The 21,789-nt window shown below is 37.4% G+C and overlaps 2 pseudogenes across 2 annotated transcripts; one reads left to right on the forward strand and one right to left on the reverse strand.

Annotated features, from left to right (window-relative positions):
* The first annotated feature begins 11,898 nt into the window (after nt 1–11,898).
* LOC145122351 (uncharacterized) lies at nt 11,899–14,826 on the forward strand (annotated as a pseudogene). The gene is made up of 3 exons (XR_013714627.1): nt 11,899–12,137; nt 12,671–14,166; nt 14,252–14,826. The product of XR_013714627.1 is annotated as an uncharacterized LOC145122351 (transcript).
* A 1,241-nt stretch (nt 14,827–16,067) lies between these two features.
* On the reverse strand, nt 16,068–21,123 carry LOC145118785 (mediator of RNA polymerase II transcription subunit 15a-like; annotated as a pseudogene). Its single transcript, XR_013713453.1, has 11 exons — nt 20,996–21,123; nt 20,536–20,647; nt 20,214–20,334; nt 19,124–20,099; nt 18,954–19,024; nt 18,706–18,780; nt 17,800–18,606; nt 17,380–17,691; nt 17,145–17,300; nt 16,810–16,898; nt 16,068–16,466 (listed from the first exon to the last, which is right to left on the reverse strand). The product of XR_013713453.1 is annotated as a mediator of RNA polymerase II transcription subunit 15a-like (transcript).
* Nucleotides 21,124–21,789: the final 666 nt, after the last annotated feature.

Consider the following 21,789-nt stretch of genomic DNA (forward strand, 5'->3'; position numbering starts at 1 on the left):
TGGCTAAAAGAGATTAATTAAACTTAGGGGACTGGATTTGTAATTATAAGAAAATTACGATTGGGCTATGGATCACCTAATAATATATAGGTTGGATGAATTCTATGGGAAGCCCATTAGAAATCGTCCAAGGGATATGTTAAAGGAGTCCATGGGCTGCTTAGGGCCTAAGCAGCCAGATTAGGGTTTCCTAGTTGTAAACCCTAATAACCTACATGTATATAAAGGACCCTTAAGCCCCAAAAACGTGGACAAGTAATCCTTTAGGGTTTCCAGCCGTTTTGGTGCCTCCTCTCTCTTCCTTCTTCATCCAAGTTGCTTAGTGGTGTTTGTGACTCCATTAGAGGTGCAACACTTGAGGCACTAAGCTTTCTGAAGCCAATCGAAGCAAGGATTGATTGTTATTGCTATATAACAATCAAAGGTAATTACTAAACCCTTATTTCAGTTCTTATTTGATAAATCTAGGGTTTGTAAGTCTTGGATTCATTGCATGTACAATAGAGAAACCTAGATCCAAGCATTAGGGTTTGTATGAGCACATAGGATTGTTCTTATGCTTAAAACCCATTAGTTTCGACGGATATGCCCAGTCTTTCCACATCCATAGCAGGTAGGGCTTGATCCTGCATTATTGCCTCTATTGTTGGTGTTGCCGTTGTTGTTGCGGTTGTTGTTGTTTCCTTGTTGCTGATTTTGGGGAGGATAGGTCCTACAATACTTTGTCGTGTGACCCTTCCGATTGCAACTGGTACAATGCATCTCTCTGCATTCGCCATTATGATGAAGACTGCACTTGTTGCACTTTGGGAGATTCCCAGAATATTGCCTAGGGGCACTTGGGTTAGTTGAAGCTGGAGCATGTGGTGTGGAGGGTACTTGGGTGGTTGCAGCATTGACTGTCACTGTTTGTTGTTTCTTTGACGACTCTGAGCCTTGTCGCCCTTTTCTCTTGTTGTTCTTTTCCTTCTTGTTGTCACTCTCCTTCTTGCCTTCAGTTTCCACTGGCTTCTCGCCCTTCTTGTTGTTGTGGTCGTACAGTTTCTTAGCCAACCTCTTGGCACTGTCGAAGGTTTCAGGATTTGCAGCTATTACATTTCCTTGAATTGGGGAGGTTAATCCCCAGATGAATCGTTCGATTTTCTTTCCCTCTGAAGTGATCATGCCAGGGCACAACAGTGACAGCTCACTAAACCTTGATATGTATGCATCTATGTCGGAGTTTCGAACGGTGAGATTCCATAACTCTTGCTCCATTTTCTGGATTTCGCCTCGTGGGCAGTACTCGACCATCAGCATTTCTTTCAACTCCGCCCACGGCATAGCGTTGGATACGGGGAGAGTCGTGGCCTCTACATGTCCATTCCACCAGGTGAGAGCCTGGTCAACAAATATGTATGCGGTGAACTTCACTTTCACCTCCTCGGGGCATTCACATATCTCAAATACTGATTCCACCTTTTCCATCCATCTCTTTAGGGTTATCATTCCACCTGTGCCATTAAAGGTTCGTGGCTTGGCGTTGGTGAAATCCTTGTAGGAGCATGTCTTGGTAGGTCCTTGATTTATTCCGTTGTTCGAACTTCCATCTCCTTGTCCATTGACTCCACCATTGATCCCTTGGTGGATTTGCGCCATGGCTGCAGTAACCGCAGCAGATACAGCTGCTTGGAATGCAGCTGAGTTGACTTCGGGTGTGGTTGGTCCAGGGTTTCCACGGGTTGGTCGTTGGGGCATCTTTATGTCATTGAACGGAAAGATGTTGAGCGCCTATTATTTTTTTGTGAGATTGTGGTCCTATAAACTAGGTGTATGGTGTATACTTAAGTGGTTCCGCATGTTAACATACAATCATGGATACATAACACATAACGGATAACAACATCACAATAGAACACATAAAATTTTCCATTAATATTATCCGCATTTTTGTTACATGAAAATTTGCTCGAAGGAGCATACATAAGTGGTGTAGGTTCGGCAGCGTAACGGCTCTATGAGTAGTGTAATCACTTAAACATAGAGTCGATGGTACATTGCATAGATCATATAAGCATAATACTAAGGATAGATATGACTAGTCCTAGTCATGGCGGGATGTGCCGGGGGGTGGTGCTGAAGAAGTGGACGCTCCCTGAAGGCGAGCCACCTGTTGTTCTGCGTCTCGGAGGCGAGTCTCCCACCTCACCTGCCTCATGTGGAACCCTCGGATAACCTCTAGCGTCTCCTGTTCTGCACGCTCAACTCTAGCCCGCATCTGGTGCATCTGATCGACGGTGCTCTGAGCTAGGTCGCCAGTGTTCCGCAATCGTCTCACCATGACCGGAAGCGCGCGATCAGCTGGTCCTCCCTCCCTCAAGTCGTAGAACTCGCGTGTCATGCCAAACGGAGGTCGCTGTCCCTGCTATCTGCTCCACCTCCAAAGATCGATACCCCAGGGGGGTGTAGGACCAGTCGGGCCCATCCGGTGAGCGGGCACCCTAGTCGGGTAAGGGGGGTTGATGACTTCGGACTCCGTGTCCGAATCACCGTCATCGCTAGGTTCCTCCTCGAAGTCCTCTTCGTCTTCTTCTTCTTCCAGGACCTCCACGGGCTCGGCAGGTCCGCCCTCGACTTCTGCCTCAGGTTCCTCTTCAGACCCTTCCTCAGGGTCTTCTTCAGGTTCCTCCTCCAGCCATCCGTTATTTCCCTGATTAGGGAAATACGGATCTCCGGGGTGATGGAAGCCGGCCAGGCAGTCTGCGAGAGTATATAAATGTACTAATATTATTCCTAAGATGTTTTAATTATTATGTAGATTGAGTTGATGTTCTTTCCTTGGTAACAAGGGGTATGTTTTTAGGTTTACCGTCCATCGAGGTTTTTACCGGGGTATGTAATAGTTGTACTTCGGAGAAAATGTAGTTGATCAGGCTACATCCACCCCTTAATACAACTAAGAACAGTCCCGACTTAACCAAGATGTCAGTATTATCTTATTTGACTTGGTATTATGTTCTTTTTCCTATATCGTACAAGTAAAGATGTTTTGTCGTTGTGTTTTATTTGTTTTGTTAAGAGTTGTTTTAGTCCCTCTTTAGTTTATAGTTGCATATCAATGTGTGGTTAGATATGCCAGTTCACTATAAACAGAGCTCTGATACCAACCTGTCACACCCCCGAACCAGACGGCGGAAACGTCCGAGGGCTCGCGTGACTTAAATTGAATATCATCACAATGGATATAAATGAATCATAACATAAACATCACCATGCATCAATACATTACAACTGATATTGTTCACATCCAGTACATTGTTTTAAATATTACACATCCATAACATAAGTTGTTTAAGAGTTTTCAAAACATAGCTTCCTAACATACTTGATATTACCCTGCATCTTACCTGTTACCTGAGAATACAAGTTATTTTGAAAAACGTCAACATATGAAATGTTGGTGAGTTCATAAGCAGGGTTGTGATAAAAATGATTTGTGTAGTTTATAAAACCCAGAAAATCTGATATTTTCTGAAAAGACAATTGTTTACCAAAGTGTGAAGATCCATAAGTTGATGCAGGAATGATTTCAAAACGTGTATAAAAGGGAGTTTGGTATTATAGTTATAGAAAAATACAAGCGAGTGGTATTGATTTCCTCGAAAAACCCGATGTTTTCCGATAACATAAAATATAATTGTTTTTCAAATTGCTATACCGTCACAACGACTGATTTTGATTACTCTTCCTTGATTTCTCGGATGGTATTGGATTAATTAATTATGTGAGTCGTTATAACCATGCATAATAATGACTATTTCGTCTGTCTTGGCAACCTAACGTACGCCGGGATTGATCTTAAGATTTTGTCACCCTAGACTGGCCGAGTCTAACTGTAGCGAACAACTGAGGTGTGGGGGAGTCACCCCCGTATAGATCTATACACAAACTCTCGCTCTCCTTCCAGGAGACTTTGATTATAACTACAGACTACGAACGACCCTTAGAGGTGTCACCCGTTATTACTCACTTAATCCAAACAACATTGATTACTATTGATTAACGACCTGAATTTTGTTTACTTTGATTACACATAAGCCTAACAAACGAGGAGAAGAGGAATACAAAGTCCTGCTACTTTCGTGAGTTATTTTAGGCTGTTGGGTATACGAAGGACACGTTGGCCCATTTCGCATTTGATTTACTTGGACCTTACTAGCAATGCTAATGGGCCACTAAGGCCCAATAGCACTTAAAGCCATTGAGGGTCCCTTAAATATGAAATTGGGTCATAGAAGGCCCAATAACATTTATTATTATTATCCCTTGGGCCCAAAAATCATGTTAATGGATCACAAAGGCCCAACAAGCATGATTGTAACTTTCAAGCCCAAAGTTTCGAATGTTTACTTGTTTTAGGTATTGTATAATTGTTGGAAGGTTTGATTGGACGATTGATATTTTTGTATCGACACGAGACCGATCGATTTGTTTATAACGATTTTTGGATTTATACGTATATTCATCTTTCTATTTTCATGAGTTGTAGTTTTTGGTATTTTTGATTCAATTATCTTAACAATAAAATAATTGGTTCAACATGTTGGTTTTGACCTTTTCAGCCCTTCTTTAATAAAAATAACAATTTTAGTCCTTTATACAAACAAAAGACATTTTAAGCCCTTAAACTATTTTCTTGACGCTTTTGACCCATAGACTTGTTCAAGTGGTATTTTTAGCTCAAAGCTTATTCTTTGGCAGTTTCATCCCTTCCAGAAAAGTGTTTTTCGGTTAAAGTCCAAACTTTTTGCAACTTTTACAATTTTGGCCCAAATTCCAAAAACTTTACATTTTTTATCCTTTTTGGAAAAGAAAACCATTTTAACCCTTGAAATAGTTTTGTTTACACTTTTTACCTCATTTTTTATCCTTTTTGGAAAAGAAAAGCATTTTAACCCTTGAAATAGTTTTGTTTTGTAAAAATTATCATTCAGCCCCTTGAAAATTTGTTTTTTTCGCAATTTTGGGCTTAATGGGCCGAAAAGCCCAAAATTTGGCCCATTAAGCTACAATTTACATTTCAAGTCCTTTGAAGAGCATAATATTCATAAAAACGTTTATTTTAACTGTTTTGACTCCTTTGACCCTTAAGAAAAACCGTGAATGGCAATTTTAACCTAATTTTTGTTTATTTGACAATTTAAGCCTAAAAATTGGTTTTATGTTGCTATATGTTGATTTTAATCTTAGAGGGTACTTTTCTTGACTTGTTTAGTGTAGTATACCTTAGATCATGTTTGTTTTCCTTCTTATGCCATAGATCTCGAGATTTCTTTCCTTTTTGTTTACATATTCAACACATAGGCACATAAAATCACACATACATACATGAAGTCATACATAGCATACACATACTCATAGATCTACACATTTTACTTGTATTCTCCCTCATAAAACTTGTGAAAACCGAAAAGAGAGGGGTATGAACTCACCTTGAGTTTGTGGGTTCGGTTTTGAAGAAGAATGGAAGAAGTTTGATGCTATTCTCGGCCTAGCAAGCTTCTTGGAGGATCTTTGGCTTAGATGTGTTCTAAGAGGTAAGATCACGAGTTTGAATAGATTAAGAGAAGATTTTTGATGAAATGAAGTAGTTAGATCATGGATTTAAGCATCAACTTACCTTAGATGATGACTCTTAGGGAAAATCCTACTTGAAAGCTCCTAATCTCGAAATTTTTGAAGGAGAAGTGAAGGAGTTGTAGTGTGTTCTTGAGAGTGTTTAAGTGAAATAATTGTGTGTGTGTGTGTGTGTGTGTGATACTCTCGGCCGAGAGTAGTAGAAGAAAAGAGAGAAAGGGATGAAAGGATGTGCATGGAAACATGTGAAGTTGCTTGGATATCCCATAGGTATTAAGGAGGTGGCTAATCCTCCTTAATCCTCTAATTCTTTTTTTTTTAAACTTGGGCCGAGAGATAGAGAAGAAAGGAGAGAGTTTGGGCCTTGAGTGCTTAAGTCCAAGATATGGGCCCAATTTACATCAGAGTATGAGTCTTAAGGCCTTTTTAAGTTCATTAGATTTGTTATGGCCCATTAGGGTATTTTATTTCATTCTAGGCCCATTATGGCCCAAATTGTTAAAATAAATGAAAATGGGTCCAATTAGAGTCCATATAGGAGTTCTAAGCCCAAAATAGTCAAATTGGAAGCTTATTGGTCCATTAGGCCCAATAAGAAAATCCTCATCCAAAATGGACTTAAACCGGGATTTCTAGGGTTTCCAATTCTTTGTTGACCATTTGCAGTGCTTGTATAAAGTGTTTGATGGAAGTTTTGTTGTTATTGAATAAGCATCTTACATGCTTTCACATTTTTGGTTCACAATGTTATCATTGTTGTTGTTACAAAGCATCAAAATTCCTAGTTGTGACATCATCCCCCCGTTAGAGGGAATTTCGTCCCGAAATTCTTTTGAAAGCTAGTTTTGAGAATGCGAGAATAGGTGAGGGTACTTCTGCTTCATTTGGTCTTCACGTTCCCATGTGAATTCTGGTCCGCGTCTCACGTTCCATCGAACTTTCACAATCGGAATGCGACTTTGCTTAGTACGCTTCACCTCCCTGTCCATGATTTCAACTGGTTCCTCGATGAACAGGAGATTCTCGTTGATTTTGATTTCTTCTAATGGAATGACGAGAGTCTCGTCGGATAAGCACTTCTTTAAATTGGAAACATGGAATACGGGGTGTACACTGTTGAACTTGAAGTTTTGTGTAATAGTTTCCAGAATTAATATAAACCCTGGTTTTGTTATCTGATGTATTGAGTGACACCTATCGGAAGATGTCGAAGGTGGTATCTTGCCTTTAGTTTATGTCTGATAAAATAACAGTACGTCTGAAGTACACCTTCGATTGGCAGGATGATGGAACGATTGGTGTAATTCTTGAAGTTGTCCCATAATCTGGAATTTCCATCACCAATCGAGTTAAAGTAGAATTGATGATTGAAGATACGCATGGAAGAAGTCCTAGTAGAGTCTAGGAAAATTTCTATGATTATTTGGACACATTCGTATGTGTTAATTTGTTTTGTGATTTTAGGACTTGGGGACTGCGAGACAATACTTGGGACGAGTATGAGTAGGTGTGAATGGTAGTAGAGATCTATACTACTGGAAGCACATGACTCACGCTTGGATCAGGGAAAGTCACAAGGTTACCAAGAAGCTAGTAATTGATTCTGTTTATTCAAGTATGTCATTACCATTGTTTCGGTAATGACTAGTAAGATGGTTGTTAATCCGACCCTAGTGGTCATATCGAATTGAGTCTGACTACAATGAGTTTGTTACGTGGTTCGGAGAACCAAGCTCGATGTAACATTTGACTTAAGTCAGAAGGGTGAAATCAATGCGACCAATTGTATCGCGCTCGTTGTTAAAGAAGTTAGTAGCTAGAAATACTACATGTTAAAATGTGGTTATATCGCATTAGAATATGAAGGAAGGTATATTCCATTCTGCAATTTGACTCTAAGAGACTTGAGTCTAAGCATTGCATCATACGATGAGAGATCATTAGAGCATGGCCCATCGGTCTGTCAAAATAGATAAAGGAAAGTATTTATCCTAAGAAGAAGAAGGAGTCCACAATAAGGACTTATTGTGTAACTTTAAAGTTATGATTGAAAGTCCAACATAGTACGAAAAGCAGATGCAAGATTGAGCATCGTCTGCAGTCAAGAAGCCCTAGAGTTAGATACTATTTCGAGGAAACATAGAAGTTACGGTTATTACTTAGGATGGAAAGATAACATATGGAATCATTATACAAGTCCTATTTTCGTTGATGATTCCGGGACGGAATCATTCTAAGGTGGAGAGAATTGTAACGCCCGTGTTTATGGGCTAGGCGTTAATGTTGATGTAATAGTCTAGGTTAACCTTTGTAACTCGTTTTGAAATAATAAGAATGTATTATTTTAGTATTATATGTTTATTGCTTAATTGTGTGAGTTAGAGCTTTATACCTTCATTAAGCTGAGAATGAGTCCTAAAAGCCAAATCCATAAGCTCCTCCTTGATTCCCATCCTTGCATCAAACTCCAACTTCTTGGAAATGGGTTAAACACCCCAAAAATGGACTCCATAAGCTCAAAATGCCACCATGGATGATATATGTCGATTTCTAATGTTTAGAGGGGTGGATGCTGAAGATGTTAGGGTTTGGTTATGAGATAAGGGGTTTAAATAGGGTCCAAGTGTAACACCCGTGTTTTTGGGCTAGACATTAATGTTGATGTAATAGTCTAGGTTAACCTTTGTAACTCGTTTTGAAATAATAAGAATGTATTATTTGAGTATTATATGTTTATTGCTTAATTGTGTGACTTAAATGAATTAAGAATAAAAATAAGCGTGAAAATGAAATGTTAGATAAACCCAATATTGATACATGAAGACGTAGTGGTCGTGACGAGGTTTCCGTCTATATAAAGAATGCCGAAATCCGAGTTATAACGAAGAAGTTATGATCTGTCGAAGTTTCGCGACAAAACCGGCACGACACTGTATGACGTAATATACAAATTTAAGATAGAGCGATATCTAGCCTTAGTGATCTAAACGGAATTCGTAGAATTCGTTAAACCGAGAGCGTGCATAAAAAGAACGTCTAAATCTGACTTCGTATGAGGAAGTTATGATTTTTCTAAGTTTCGACTTAGCGGTATACAGCCCAAATCTCGAAATTGAGATCGAGTGATATTTGGCCGAAACAATCTAAACGAGAATCAAATATCTCGTCGTTAGTAGTCCATCGGTAAAAAGACAGACGAAAACGGACGTCTGATGAAGAAGTTATGATTTTATAACGGAGTTTTCCTCTCCCGGCCTACTAAAAATAATATAATAAAAATAAATCAAAATTAGCCAACGAAGTCTAAATGAAAGTTGTAGAGCATAATCTCACCTACGCGTGGATATAAAGAACGTCGAAAACGGAGCTCGTATGCGAAAGTTATGAATTTTTGAAGATCGTGGCACGCATACCAAAGCTTATCCGAAGAGAGCCTGGGGATGCGAGGTACGCCCAACGTACAAGGAGGTACGCCCCGCGTACATGTCGACACCGAAGTACGCCCTGCGTACGAGATGGGTACGCGCAGCGTACTGCTGCTTTCCTCGGTCCAGAAGAGGCCACGTTCCTCCACCGAGACTTCGCCACGTGGAAGCCTTATCCGGAGTACGCCCAACGTAGGGCCTCGGTACGCCCAGCGTAGTCCGAGGTCTCGCTGCTATAAAAGGGCATGCGAGGCTGCCGACTTCTTTTGCCAAAATTCTTTCTTTCTCTCCCCAATTTTCCTCGTTTTGCGTGCAAGAAATACCCTGAAGCCCCGATATTATTCCCAAGACCCGAGGCAAGTTCCGAAGCCCCGAAGATCCCGAGAAGTGAAGTTTCCGAGCCGAAACTCTGCCCGCAAGAAGCCCGGTTTTCAAGAAAAACATCCCGGTTTTATCGGAAAAGATTATTTTAAGAGACGAGGTGCTGTCCGATCATCGTCTTATCAAGTGAGTGTATTTTCGTTTTCTTCTAACACATAGATATGAAGTATTCTTTATAAAATACGTGCTATGTGTTTATATATTATTTGTTTATTTGAACTAGTTGTTGAATGGATGTTTTGTACAGGTTTTAAGCTGTATATAAATGTATATATTTTATCTACTAATATGTTGGGTAGAACATGGGTAGACAGTTGGTGTGTGATGAAATAAAATGATGAGAGGCCTCGATGTTGTTGTTAATCTAGTCATCTAGCGGAGTATGGATGACGACCACAGACTCTTTCTAGACAGTCCAGTGGAACACTAGCAGGCTCATAACCTGTAGGTTTTGTGAACGATGTGTTCACCGGTGTACTCTATCCCCCTCATGATTGCCTTTAGGACATCTATTGTTAAGGAAACCCCTTTGCAGTAATGTCCGTCCCGATGAAAATCCTAGATTAGGTCCCTTGTAATAGTTGTTGTTTTAGGGACATAAAGTGAGGATAACGGGAATGGGTAATCGGGTTTATTGTTGGTCGATGAACTAAATATAATTATTTATTGTGGGTTGAAAACCCTATATGCTCACCAGGCTCCCAAGCCTGACCCACTCAGTTTTTCTTTGTATTACAGGTAGTGGCCCGAGAGCATAAGTTGGATGACATTGTCAATATATTTTTTGGATTATAGACCAGTAGTTATATGTAACTGTTGTAAGGTCTATTTTGTATTGTTTATGCTTTTGGTCTGTATCGGAACATGACATCCCGAGGTTTTGTTATATAATGAAAATACATTTCTTTATGAAATGCTTTGATAAATTTTATCTTATCATATTTTGTTTTGGGAACAAATTCCGCAACTCTTTTAATCAAAGGATTACTCTGATTTTATTTAAAAGCATAAATGAAACTGGTCTTTTCTAGCCGTGATTTTGGGGATGTCACACCAAGACCCTAAAATAGGGTTCTGATCTGACGGGATTACGTCCACCGTAATTCTGGTACGCCCAGCGTACTCCAGAGAACCTTCGCGACCACTCCTGGTCATTACGCCCAGCGTAACCCAAGGTACGCCCAGCATACTCCCTTTTTCCCTAGTACGCCCAACGTACTCCTTGTGTACGCCCAGCGTACTCGACTAAGCCTGAAACTACTAAACTTCCGAAAGCCATAACTTCTTCATTATAAATCCGTTTTCAACGATCCTTATATCCACGGAAAGGTAACGGGAATCTCTACACATCTATCAACTCATATATTACTTTAGACCTTCCGAACAAAAATCCATTATCCACAAAAGCCCGAACTGACACATCACCGAAATACCCCTAAGCTTCAAAACACAACCCGAACACCCGAAACACTTCTAATACATCACCCGCACCCAAATGGACCTAGATCTTACCTTCTCTAGAGCCATACTCCTTATGAAGACCAACCTTCGGCCCACAGCCTCAGACTAGAAGTCAATTCGGAAGAGCGTTACAGAAGAGACAGTGGGTTGTGGGGTTGGTTCGTCGGAGTTGAAGGACCGAAAAAATAAGGGATGATGAAGACGTCAATATCACTAAAGATGGAAAGGAAATAAAAGTTGAGGATGATGAGAGATGGAATGGTGACTAGTGAGACCCAACTTAAATTTCTTAAATGTGGTTTCAGGTTTAGGGTGAGGAGATACAAATATGTGGGGTCTATCAACTTTTTTTAAAATATATAAAAAATAAGTACATAAATAAGAAAAAAAATAAAAAAATTAAAAAGGGCACAATAGTCTTTTGAGGTAAAACAGGGACAAAACACACAACAAAAATAAACAGTAATGATCATCCGAGTTAAAAAAATAAGTTAGGGACCAAACACATAAATTACCCAAACTACATGGACCATTCGTTTAATTTACTCTTACCTTTTCGGTGTGTTCAAATCTGGGTAACAATCTTTTTTTGTACACATCTAGGTAACGAACTTTTTGGAAGTGTTCACATATGACCATTATGACCGGATGTAACCTGCTACAGCCGGTCATAATAGTCATATGTGAACACTTTCAAAAAGTTTGTTACTTAGATGTGTACAAAAAAAAGATAGTTACCTAGATGTGAACAAACCGAAAATTTAATTACCTTATTAAGTCCATTTCCCATATTTTTTTGTTTTAACTTCAATTTTCAGGTTACACGTGATGACTACTACAAACCAGACCCATCTTATGACAAACATAGCTATTGGCCTTTGGTATACATTGTATAATACTGATTTTATTGCCATCATTAAGTGGGCGTTTGGAATAGCTTTTTAAAATTGCTTATTAGCTTTTCCAAAAGCTAATAAGTTAAAATTGTGTTTGGGTAAGGTAAAATAGCTTTTCAAGCAGCTTTTTAAGCTTTTTCAACAGGCAAAATATGAAGGCTCCAAAAAGCTAAGGAATCGGAGCTTTTTATCTTTTTACCTCCAGAATTACAAAAATACCCTCACATTCGTTCATCCCCAATCTCTCACCAATATCTCTCGTTCTCATTAGTACCTCCGATTGCTCCTCCATCCTCCTTCGATTTCTGCTCCATCCTCAGCGGCGCCGACTTGGGCTTCGACCTCTACTTTCGATCGGGTAAGAGTTGCCTCAATCTCTGATTTTTTTTTTTTCAGTTTACATTGAATCTAGATTTGATGCATCTGGACATGCATCTTCGAGTTTTTTTTTTTCTGTTCATCAATTCCTTCTCCGATTTTTTTTCTGTTTATTGCATCTCAGATATGTATGTTCATCTATTTTTTTTGTGTGTTCATGAATTCACTGTTGTGGTTTTTGGGTTCGGTACCCACAGTGGGTATTCCATCCACCATTTTTTTTGGAATCAATGAAAGTGAGTAATTATAACTATAAAACTAGAAATTCATGAAATTGGAGAGGGATTATTGATGTTAACAAGTGAAATTGATGAACCTGTTAGTTGTATAACTGTGAAACTTTTATGTTAACAATGAAATTGATGAATTGTCTTGGTTTGCTGTTTTACTTTCTTTCCTGTTAGTTGTGCTAACTGTGAAATTGGATATATGCTTTAATATTCTTTTTAGTTATTTTATGTTATGATGCTATAGTGGAATCGATGAGTTAAACATTAATTGCTTATCTTGTAGGCGAATAAAGAGTATGCCAAATTTAGGGATGCAGATTTGAGCATGTTCGACCCTTAATATGCTCTTTTGGTTCGGGATTCCGTTGCCACTGGAAATCAGACTATGACTCTGTTACAGTTTCAAAATGAAGAAAATAAGGAGGGGAAAGGAGATAGTGATGAAATCAGTTTAGATGATGATGAGCCTTTTTTTACAAGTTTCCTTGAAAGTAGTTCGGGTAAAAGGAAGAAGTCTAAGAATGTTGGCAACAGCCCATCAACCAAGAGTAAAACTTCAATTTATGAGGAAAAAGTAGATGCTTTATTGGATGCCATATCAACAAAAAGCACACAAACCTTTCCACAAAATAACCCCTCTCCTACAATAACTGATTGCATGGCGGTTGTCATAAAGTTTCCCGGTTTCGATGAAGGTTCCAATGACTATTCACAAGCATTGTTTGCCTTCACCAAATCCCAAAATCGTGAAACTTTTATGTTTCCAACGACTGATGAAGCAAAGATGGAGTTCTTGAAGTTACTAATAAAATAACGACTTGTGTGACTTCATGTGTTATGACTTTATGTGTTATGACTTAATGTGTTATGTGTTATGACTTTATGTGTTATGACTTTGTGTGTTATGACTTTATGTGTTATCCTTTGATTTATCCTTTGATTTATCCTTTGATGTAATGTAATCAACATTTTATTTTATGGGTTATTTTGTTTCCATAATGTAATCGATATATTTTTTTTACTTATGTAGGATGGAAAGTGATGACTCTAATTCATTCGATGATAATGAAGTGTGTTTGGTGGAAGAGGATATAGAATTCAAAATGTTATGCGGATTAGCTCTAAAAGGGATATTGTTATGTCGTAAAATACGTATGCCATGTCACACTTCAAACCGTACAGGGCAAATGTTTATTAATGAGGTTTTAAATGGCCATCCTAGAAGATGTTATGAGATGTTTAGAGTGCACGTACCTGTTTTTAGACAATTATGCACACATCTTGTTACAAGTTACGGATTGGAACAAACACGAAATATGTCTATTGAGGAAGCACTAGGCATGTTCTTGATGACTTTGGCTCATGGATGTAGTAATAGATTTGTTCAAAAAAAATTTAATCATTCTGGAGAAACGATTCATAGGCATTTTCATTTAGTTTTGGCATCCGTGCTGAAGATGAGTGCCGACATCATCAAACTAGCTGAAAATTATAATGATGATGTTCCCGAATATATACTAAACAAACGTCGATATCATCTATTCAAGGATTGCATTGGCGCTATAGATGGGACACATATAAAGGCATCCGTTCCACAAAAGGAGGAAGCGAAGTACATTGGTCGAAAGGGATACGCTACACAAAATGTAATGGCTTTTTGTGATTTTAACATGTGCTTTACATTTGTGTGGGCCGGATGGGAGAGGACTACACATGATACAAGAATATTCAATGAAGCCTTACAAAAACCGGATCTTCATTTTCCACATCCAAGGGGTGGTTAGTATAATTTTTTTTCATACACACAAGTTTTATGTTTTTAATACTTTTTGAAACGAATAACATATCTTTGTTTTATTTATAGATAAATAGTATGTTGTTGATGCCGGATACCCAAATACTAAAGGGTATCTTGCTCCATACAAAGGTACTAATATTCGATATCATATACCGGATTTTCGACGAGGACAGACTTCTGCTATGCGTGCTCCTCGTGGAGCGAAAGAGACGTTTAACTTTCACCACTCATCATTGTGAAATATCATTGAACGAACTTTTGAAGTGTGGAAAGCTAGGTGGGCGTTATTAAGAGACATGCATGTTAACTACAAGTACAAAAACCAAGTGCGTATTGTGATAACATCGATGGCGATTCATAACTATATTAGAAAGGTTGGTATGTTTGATGAAGCGTTTAACAGAGCACAACAAGAATCTTACAATCCCACAGGAGGTGACACTGGTAGTGAAGGTCATGAAGAAGGTCCAACTACACATCGCACGGATAATGATGATTCGTATATGGCAGCGATACGAGATATTATTGCGCAAGATATAATGGAATTGTAGGGATGAATGTAATTTTACGTCACTTATGGTATTTTAATGAATTATTTACAATTTGTATTCAACTTTTATATGAACTCAATTTTAATATTATCATGGTCTAATCAAAAAATTATTTACTTTGTAAAAGAAATTAATATTATATATTTTGTAAAAGAAAAAGTTTAAAAAATTATCAATTTTGTGTATAAAAATTATTAACTGTGAAATATTATATGGTAAATGGTTCTAAATATATAACTATGTCATTTTTGGTCATTTTACATCTAAAAAGTTAAGTCAAACATTTTTTAAAACCAACTTATTAGCTTTTCAGTTTTTCCTACCACAAAAGCTAACTCAAACACTTTTTAAACACAACTTTTTGAAAAATAAGCTAATAAGCACTTTTCCTAAAATCACTTTTATGATAAAAAAAGCTAACCCAAACACACCCTAAGATGATTGATCGCTAATCATTTGAGATTTAAACACTTTAAAATAAAAATATATTAGATTGGAACATAATTAAATTTTAGAATTGTGTGTATTTCACAAATAAAATAAAATTTAACTATTTGCAATCTTATTCTATTTTATTCCCGTTAAGTTTACCATCATTTTCACTTCTTATAAATTATGAACATTCTCATACTTTCTAATTTTGATTTTTTTTAATTTGATTTTCAAAAATTCCTTTAAGTTTTTTTTTTCTTGGAGAGCAATTCGCAAATTTATGAGCTACAATTTTTAGGGGTGTTCATCTGAATTGATTTCGGTTTTTGAAACATAGATGTAAATAGTTAAACATAAATTCAAAATTCAATCTCAACCAACCAAATTATAATTCGGTTAGATCGGTTTTTACTCTTTGGTTTTCAAAATTCAAAAAAGTTTTAAAAAGAATATATATAATGTTAACATTGACAAGCTTGATTTTTTAAGTTTAAATCCAAGAATTATTCATGTCATGTCATTGATAATATCTTAATAAATAAAAAATAATTGTTATTCGGTTTGATTGGACTATTCGGTTTTCATTTTAATAACCAAAAACCAATCCAAAATTGAAAATAATTATTTGGTTTTGGTCATAACCAATCCATAAATACAAATTGTTCAATTGGACAATTCGGTTTTATCCGAATAATAAACAATCCTAAGAAAATTGATGGTTATTTTTGTGATTAATCAAAATAATGATGGATTTGTTAAATCTGTTATTATTTGTGAATATAAGTATTACAAATAACAAACTCTGTTAATTAATGATTCATTGCAATTAATGACATGACATCCATGTGATGAACTTTCAATTTCTATTAACTTTCAATTACAAATCCAAGTCCCATTACATTGACCATATTTATGGTTGTGAATACTAAAAGAGATATCTTTCTATCCTATATGCACATGAAACCACAAATAACTTTCTATTTTGTATTTTTCATTAAACAAATTTTGGCAATATATTATATAGATGTAGGATGAGGTGAGAAACAAAGAATGTAAGAATTTAAGCAGAAGCAGTGAAAGTGAGGCAATCCTCCCAGGGTCCATATTTAGAGGTGAAGGTCCCACCAGCACCACCACTAGTTTGGTGGGCGTATTCGGAAATAACTGCACGAGCACAAGTGTCCCAAGTCCTTGCCATCTCCTCAAGTGACATGGGTTCCAAAAGCATTCGCACACAACTATGAAACCTCCATTTTGCTTTCATTGAAAGATCCTCCAATTCCTCCTCCTTACTCTCCCTTTTCAACACCAAATATATAATTATTTTTTACATTTATTATATAACAGGGGTATATGGTGTTTTTTTAACATATACAAGAAGGAATGGAATTGAGTTCCTTCCAAACCAACTCCATGAATGAGAGGGAATGTGAAGGGTTCCAACATAATTTAACTCCATTCATTTGGCAACCAAAAACGTGTTATCAAAAGGAATCTTGAATTCCAATTCGATTAGGTTCCACCAGATCACATTTAAGGAAAATTTGATTATGAAAACCGTAAACCCTAAACCCTAACCTTGATTGGTATTCATATGTTACATAACACGAAACATCAGACAAAAAGAAGAGATTTTCTCACCTAATCTCAACCGGAAACTTATCCAACAGTATGGGGGAGCAATTTGGATAATTTTCAGGAACAAGCAATCGCAATGGTTGTATAGGTAACTGCACAACCATTAAAGAAAATTTCAACTCCATGGAGAAAGAATGCTAAAAGTCGCGTTTGTTATACAGGACAAAATGGACACCAGATTAGCCTATGAAAAGGGTATTTACGTCTTTTGCACAAATCCCTCTCCCACTTTTTTGGGTGGAACAAAAAGTTGTAATTTTTGTCACATCAGTCCAATCTATCCTCCATAACAAACGGGTCCTAACATATGAATTATATGAGATTAAAAAGAAACAAACCACTTTTGCTGAAGCATATTGTGACTTAATGTTTACAGCGCCAAAAGAGCACTTGACAACGATTCCTGAACCTGCATCTTCCTCACTGATATCAACCATAGTATCAATGAGTCCCCAATTTATCCCTCTTATTTCTTCCAAAAGGGCATTGCTAGTCTGCATCATTTTTAATATAAATATATAATTTGGGAACCTATAAAACAAACCCTAACATGGATAAAAACATGTATTATACCTTAATCCGAGGTCTTTTTATGCTAGAAGTTGCAGTCGATTCCAACTCTGAGGCCTCCAAATAACTGAAACGCTTAAAGCTATCATTTACACTGCTGGCAGATGATACAACATTTAAGGGTTCCATTTTCATTTTCCTTTTTCCAGTAGTTGTTGATTGAAGGCGACATTTTGTTGTGGCAACCAAGTCCTCACCAATTGCAGCTCTTGATCTGTTACCTGCTCCTGATCCCGCAATGCTATCAATCATATTGACAACTGACCCGATGTCACTAACCGATGCACTCAAAGATTTTGCTGAAATCGACTTCACCTATCAAGCAAAAAAAAAAAAAAGTTCAAGAGTTGGGGGCTGTTTCTTTTTGACTTAAGAAAAAGAAGAGAAATTTAAGAAAAGATTTCATTTTATGTGATTACTGACCACTTTGAGTAAGTGCTCTATGGGCTTTTCTATAGTACTACTCGACTTTCCAGAAACAACCAATGCCTTATTTCCGTGATTTCCTTCAGGGCTAGTGAAGTCTGCAAGCAAAGGGGAAGCCGATATGCCAGGTGTCCCAAAAGGAAGAGACTGAGAATGAGAGGCAACATTTGATTGGTGTCCAACATTCCCAGCATTAGGAATACCCGAATTAACCTTCTCAGAGTCTCCTAGAATATGAGATGTAGAAGGAGTTGACGGGGACGACATGGTAAATGGCGAGTTTGCAGATTGCAAAGGCGTACAGGTGGCGGATTTAGCAACAGAAGTCAACGGGTTTTGCTGGTCAACATTTGGAGATGAAATCTGAGGTGAAAATGGAGGTCCGGGTTTTGTAAGAGATTCCATCTTGACACCAATATGAGGCAGTTGCAACTGCTGCTGCTTTGTTTGTCTGTTAAATTGCTGCTGCTGTTGTTTTTGCAAAAAATGGTGCTTCATTTGATGATGAGGTTGAAGTTGTTTCAGTTGAAACATGGTGGAATTCGGTGAGTTCATGTGGCTTTCATGAGGATGTACTTGTGTAGGACTAGGAAGTGGTTGTTGCAGGTGGGGCCCGGGTTTTCGGTTAAATGTGAGTATGATGTTAATAATCTGTTTCTCATATAGATCAAGTTTTTCTTTATATATGGGTAATATGTTGCTTCTGGGAACTTGTAGGAAGTTCAAGCAACTATCAAATATGTGTTTAAGCATTTTCGTCTTCTCAAAATGTTCATTCTTTGGTTGCTGAGGAAGAGAATCATGCTGGTGGTCAACACAAGTCAACTAAAGTCATCCATGAGATAGATTTTGCGAATTTAATATTCTTTGCTATTGATATCAACAATTTAATGAGCAACTTACCAGATGCAATTTTATCATGATTTTTGGGTATAATTCAGTCAACTCTGGCATATATTTATCCTTCATAGCTTTAATCTGTGAAGAGAAGAATCATAAGTCATTAAAAACTACAGTAGCAGGACATACAGACACTTTAGTTAACATTGTATGTATTAAAAAGAGCTATTTTGTGATCATGTGTCCTAAACCCTATAATACATTTCATATAATCAAAAAACCATTAAAGTATATAGCTTTAAGCAGAGCACCTTTTGATACACCTCCTCTTGCCAGTCTCCATTATTTTGGTTTCCTGTTTGAGCTGTGGAATCTGATGATGCTACAGAGGAATAATAAAAACTTCTATGGATTAACTCATTAAAAAGTAGTGTATACATACAAATATACAATACACACATGAGATGTGTATATAGCTTACTTGATGAAGCCTCTGGCATAGCTCTCTGTTGTTGGAATAGTTGTTTCTGTTTGTTGATCTATTACATTTTGCTGCTGAAAAGCACCTGATGTTGGAAGCCTCTGTTGCATATCCCTTTGAGACATGTTTGACTGCAGTTTCATATTTAATTGGTGCTGCAGCTGACCTGACTGTGTTTGTAACTGTGGCATCACTTGTAATTCTGGTTGTGAACGTTGACCTTGCATTGACTGATTCTGTTGTGGAATTGACACCTTAGACTGCATCACTTGTGTTGAATGTTGATTGTTCAACATGGTGTGTTGCTGATTCATTGTAGGAAAGTTTTTATGTTGACCAATTGAGTGCTGATGTGGCTGCTGTACATTGGAAGGGTTATTCTGTTGGGATAGTAACCTTGGCTGTTGTGGTTGTTGCAAGTTTGTTGCACTTGTTTGTTGGCCCATTGGATTCGACTGTGGTGGTGGTGGTTGCTGGTGGACAATGGAGGCCTGTGGTTGCTGTCTTAGGGCTGATTGTTGGTGGTGTTGAATCACAGGTTGCTGATTTTGTTGAGCTGTAGAGAGAGAAGAAGGTTGGAAATGACTTGGCTGCAACAAATTCTGATGTTGTTGCTGAATGTGCAGATTATGCTTTGCAATTTGATGTATCTGATGTCGATATAGATATTGTTGTGAGTTTTGAGACTGTTGTTGTTGTTGTTGTTGCCTTGTTGGTATCTGCCTTTGATTTACAAAGTTTTGAATGTTCTGTAAATTTGGATTTTGGGAGGAAATATTTGAGATAGTAGACTGTGAGAGACCATTAACAGGTGGTAATGCAGATGATACACCAGCAGAAACTTGTACTCCAGATGAAGGAATATTACTGTGGATGCTCTGTGATAAGATTTGTTGAGTTGCTTGAGGGTGATTAGATGGAACAGGAATAGGAAGGGGTTGCCCTTGGTTGTTGACTTGATGGATGCCATGAGAGCCTGCTCAAGGTTTATGAATAATCATGTAAAAATACTTGAAAGAGTTTGAGGTGATATACATACATATATATAGAGCATAACCATGAGCTCTGATATTATAAGATACTGAAGTACCTGGATCAGAGGGGTTCACACTACTACTAGCAGAGTTGCACTGCAAAGAATTGGGCACAAGATTTGCAGACCTACTCTCCATGGTCAACAGCTTCATAGATATTTTCCGCACATAATCAGACTGCAAATGAAAAAGAGCAAAATGATATGTATCAAAGTAACTCATGAAAAAGATTCCAGCATCTTGATATATCGATGTATCTTGAATGAACTTTCATATATGCTACAGTTTCATACGAGATGGTTGCAACTATTAGCACAATAAAAAGGTGAAAAGCACACATGCACACAACACCAACATCAAGGGATCAAATATACAAACTTGGCTTGTTGTGGTAGTATAAATCTTCTCCTCAAGCCTCTGAGCAATACTCTTAATTTCCTGTGGCTTCTCTAATGCCCAAGATGGATGATGCTTCTTCAATGTATCCATTCTACATAAAAACATGACTTGGTAAAATAGAGGTGCAGAGTTAAGATCATACTTAGAATGAGCCATGAACATATCAATCCCCATAGATAAACTGAAACTTACACGAAACAAGAAAACAATCCTTTTGTTTATCATTTGTATACTACCATGTGTACAAATGAAAAAGAAAGAAAAGGAACTCAAAAGGAACCAAATTGAAAAACTCTGATGGGAATGCCATACTGCAAATGTTTCGGGAACATCAGCACTATTGCAAGTAAAATTATCAAGTGATCAAATCAAATTCTTAAGCATGCAGATAAAGATAGGTTATGACTTAAGACATCAATTCGAGTATATAGAAATATACATCTTAATGACAATTTTTTTTCGCGAATCTGCTGCCATCTGAGTCCTCCAGTCGACAGATTCCATGGTGGATTCACCACCACCCGTCCCACCTTGATAAGTACTTGTATCCATCGCCTATTTGACAATTGATCGTCAATCGTACACTATAACATTTGTAAGGCTAAAATAAATACAGGGAAAACATATAAAAATAATCAAATCGAACAGCTAAAATATTTGATGTTTTACAGAAAAACCATGCGATTTAATATACAATCAAGGAAAAACAGGATAAGAATTTCTGATTTCGTAACCGCAAAACACAAACCTATGCGACGTAGGCGTAGTTTTACCCCATCGATCAGAAATCTGGACGCCGGGAAAAGATCGAGGTTGAAAGATTACTTGATGAAGAGAATAAATCGATCAGACTGCCGAGTGACAATTGGGAGAGACGGATCATAGACTGTATCGTGAATTCTGTGTTTCAATTTCGATAGTTCTCGCCTTTTTCATGCAAGAACGGGGTTATTTCCATAAAAGACCCTATATTTTGATTCTTTTTCTTTTTAGACCTAAAACTTTTTTCTTTTCCGAAAAAGACCCAATTTTTACCTATTACTTGTTATTTTAGACCCCAGGAGGTTACCAAAAGGGAAATCAAGTATTTTCATTTCATAAAAAACCTTACATTTTGTACTTTTTTCCAGTTTAGACCTAAAATGTTTTTTTTATTTCAAAATAAACTCAACTTTAAAATTGGTTACAACCTTTAACACTAGTTGTATAAAGTACTGAACTACACCGATTTAA

Source organism: Lactuca virosa, chromosome 6 (genome assembly GCF_052849685.1).
Source record: "Lactuca virosa cultivar CGN04683 chromosome 6, Lactuca_virosa_CGN04683_v6, whole genome shotgun sequence".
In the NCBI taxonomy this organism is placed as follows: Eukaryota; Viridiplantae; Streptophyta; class Magnoliopsida; order Asterales; family Asteraceae; genus Lactuca; species Lactuca virosa.